Genomic DNA, 3,888 nt, shown 5'->3' on the forward strand with positions numbered 1-3,888 from the left:
GGCAGGCTTGTTGGAACACTCTTCACCCCCCAAAAAGGAAAATTCCAAATGAATATGCTAGTAAAAAAAAATTAACAAACAAACAAACAAACAAACAAATAATAAATAAATAAATAAAGGCAGGCAGGCTTGTTGGAACACTCTTCACCCCCCAAAAAGGAAAATTCCAAAACGTTTCTGAGGTTTAGAAGCCAAACACTGTCTTATTCAACTTTATTTATTTATTTAAATTTTTATTGAATCAAAATTGATTATACATATTTTGGGGGTTCAACACTGAGATATGTTGATCAAATCAATATTACTAGCATATATATTGTTACAAATCGTAATCATTCTTTATGCCCCTTATCCAATCCCTCTCCAACCCCTTTCCCTCCCCACTCTCCCCTCTAATCACCCTAGATTTCTTTTTTCCCTCTGAAAGAATAATGGTTACTCTGCTGATTTGCTGCTCAAATGATCTGTCCAATGCCGAGAGGCGTGATCAGGTCCCCTGATACTATCATAGAGTAGATGCCTCTTCCGTCACTCTGAAATGGGCTCTGTGGAGAGAGACATCCTCCTCCTTTATCTCTGTTGGTGACACTCCTTGTGTCAATGCACTCAAGCAGCTGGCGGACCACTTGTGTCGTGGTTGTGGCATCAAGCTGCCTTCGTGGCAGCCATGGTTATCGTGGTGGCTGTGGTGGGCCACCCACATGGAGGAGATGTTTTTGGCCTGCTCCTTGGTGCTGGTGGTGTGCCTGGTTGTGGAGAGTGTCTAATCGCCATCTCCATGCCCTAGGTCCCTGAGTGAGTCCTGAGGCGCTGGCACAGTGTGCCTGGTTGTGGGAGGAGGGGTCCTGTCCCTGCTCCTTTCCCTGGGTCCCCAGGCAGACCCTGAGGCACTGGTGCTGTGTGCCTGGTTGTGGGAGGTGGGTCCGGTCCCCTTCTCCATGCCCTGGGTCCCTGGATGGGCCCTGAGGCACTGGCACAGGTGCCTGGTTGTGGGACGGGGGTCCAGTCCCCTTCTTCATGCCCCAGTCCCTGGGCAGGCCCTGAGGCACTGGCACAGTGAGCCTGGTTGTGGGAAGGGGGTCTGGTCCCTGGCTGCTAGCCCCAGGTCCCTGCATGGGTCCCTAGGCATTGGTGGTGTGCCTGGATGTGGGAGTGGAGTCTGGTCCCAGATCCAATCCTTGGGTTCCTGGGAGGGGCCCCAAGGTGCTGGTGGTGTGAGTGGTTGTGGGCCAGGGGTCCTGTCCCCGGTTCCATACTTCATGTCCCCTGGTGGGCCCCTGGTGGTGTGCCTGGGCCAGAACTAATTTTTTGTCCTTTGCTTACTTCTAACATGGGGGAACTTCCTATGGGAACCAGTACTTGAGCTGTGTTGTTGAGCTAAATTGCTGCTTTGTGGCTTTTCCGTAGGGAATGCTCTTTGTGCAGCTCAGGGTTTAATGGTCGAACTTATAGGTACTTCCGGTTCTCCAGATACTCAGTGCACCTGGATTGTGTGAAACTCTGATCTGGGCCTGAGTCTTTTCATCAAACTGCACCCCATGCAATTCTGCATTCCTGACCAGTCTCCTCTGAGTGGTCCTGCACTGATGGGGGGCCAGATTGGCTGTCCTTGCTGTGTCCCAGTGTTTTCCCGGTGGGCCCGTCTCCCCCACCGCCCTTGCTCCAAACACTTCCCATGGGATGGGCCCTGCACTGGTCCTGTGCGCTGACTCACCTGCCTCTGAATGGCTCCCCTTTTTCAGCTGTTCTGGCTCCTTGCTCCTGTGTGGGTCCATGGCAACCCTGGGGGCCACCAAAGTCCTCTTCTTGTCTTCCACCTCCAAGTAACTCCGTCTAAAGGGCACAGCTGTGGCTTCTGCTGGCTCCTCTCCATGTGCTCCAGCATTAAAGTGGCCACAGCCCAAAACACTGAGAGCAGTTTTTGGTTTTTTTTTCTTTCCTTTTTTTTCTTTTTTTGTCTTTTTTACTGACTGGTAACGGGATCACAACCCTCGGTGTTGCGCCTGCACCTCGCTCATCCAGTGAGCGGGAACCGGTCTCCACATGGGATCCGAACCCTCAGCGGCTGTGCTCCCAAGCGGCGCACTCTCCAGTGCGCCACCGGGCCGGCCCCGTGAGAGCAGATTTTTATTCCTCTCATCGTGGTTTCTCCTGCCTTCATGAACTCCATAGGTCTCTTCTCCTCTTCCCCTGAGCTCCAGCGGCCCCAGCTTGGCTGATGTTACATTTTTATAGTTGTAAATTCGTTGACTTGTGGGAGAGAGTGACGCTGCGGACCGTCTATTCCACCGTCTTGACTGGAAGTCCTTGTTTATCTATGTTTTAAATGTTAATTGATTTCCAGATTGCTTCCCCCCAAAGTTGTAACACTTCACATTTGTGCCTTCAGTGTAGGAGAGCATACTTTCTTCCATGTCACCACTGGGAATGAGAGTCTTCACTCTTTTTCATTTTCCATCAGTCTGATAGGTCTATGTAAAGTGATGTCTCATCATTGTATCGTAATTTCAACTTGCATTTCCCCACTACTAGGAAAGTCTTTTTTCAAGTATATATTTGCTGTTTCATTTAGTTCTATGTGAATTTGATATTCATATGCTTTGGCTGCTTTTAAAATTTTTGTTTTCAATTTCAAAGACTCATATTCTGTATACTATTGATCTTATGCATTTATCTGACATATATATCTATTTTTCCCAATCTACCTTGTCTTTCCATATTGTTTATTATATATTTTGCCTTTCATGTTTTTTATGAGTTTAAAATGGAAATTATTATATAGTTAATAAATGGCTTTTGCATTTCATGTTTTAGTTTAGAATTTTCCCCAATTCCCAGGTTATCCATATAGCCTCTGTGTTAGGCAGAATAATGTCCCCTAAAGATGTCCATTTCCTAATCCCCAGAACATGTTATGTTGCAGTTGACCTTGAGATGGGAAGATTATCCTGGATTATCTAGGTGGGCCCAATGCAATCTCAAGAGTCCTACTCAGTGAAAGAGGAAGGCAGGAGAGTGCTGACCCAAGAGAAACTGAGGCCAAACATACAAAACATAGGATTTATTGAGCCAATATGACAGTTGCAACCAGAGAGATGCGTAGGTCAGGTTGCCCTGAGAATGAACTCTGAAGAGCGCCAGCAGAGGTTAGCATTTTATAATCACAAGAAGGGGGAAGCATCAAAGCAGAGAGAGGGAACAGTCCCGCCTAATGACTTCATCAGGTTTTCTGTTGGTTGTACATGACATAGAGATTTGGGACTGTAACTAGGTTACATCCTGCATGCAGGGATCTAGGGTTAGGGTTACAAGAAGCATTGCAGGATATTTTATGGCTTTCTGGTGCCATTATGTCTGTTTCTAAGTAAAAATAGTCTTATGATAATGTTTTCCAGGACAGGTGAACATGACTACTGACTTATCCCGCATCTCCCAAGGCACTATATTATAGCCAACCTGTTCAGAACAGTTTTTTTGGTTATCAAGAGTCAGTGTCAAAGTCAGAGAAGGAGATGGGATGACAGAAGTAGAGTTTGGAGGAACGCAATTGCTGGCTTTGAACACGTAAGGAGCCATGAGTCAAGGAATGCAGACAGTCTCCAGAAGCTAGAAAAACAAGGAAATGGATTCTCCCCTAGATCCGCCAGAAGGAATTAGCCCTTCAGCACTTGATCATAGTCCAATGAAACCCACGTTAGACTTGACCTCCAGAACTGTGTGATAATAAATTCACTTTAAAACACTAAGCTTGTGGTCATTTGTTATAGCAGCAAAAGTAATACAGTTTCCTAAACATTCTGCTAAGGTATTTTTTTTTTGTTGTTGTTGTTCTTTCCATTTTTAAATATTTGATCCTTAAGTAATGTTTTATATCCTAAGATGCCTTGG

The sequence above is a fragment of the Galeopterus variegatus genome, unplaced genomic scaffold (assembly GCF_000696425.1).
Source record: "Galeopterus variegatus unplaced genomic scaffold, G_variegatus-3.0.2 Scaffold797, whole genome shotgun sequence".
Taxonomy (NCBI): Eukaryota; Metazoa; Chordata; class Mammalia; order Dermoptera; family Cynocephalidae; genus Galeopterus; species Galeopterus variegatus.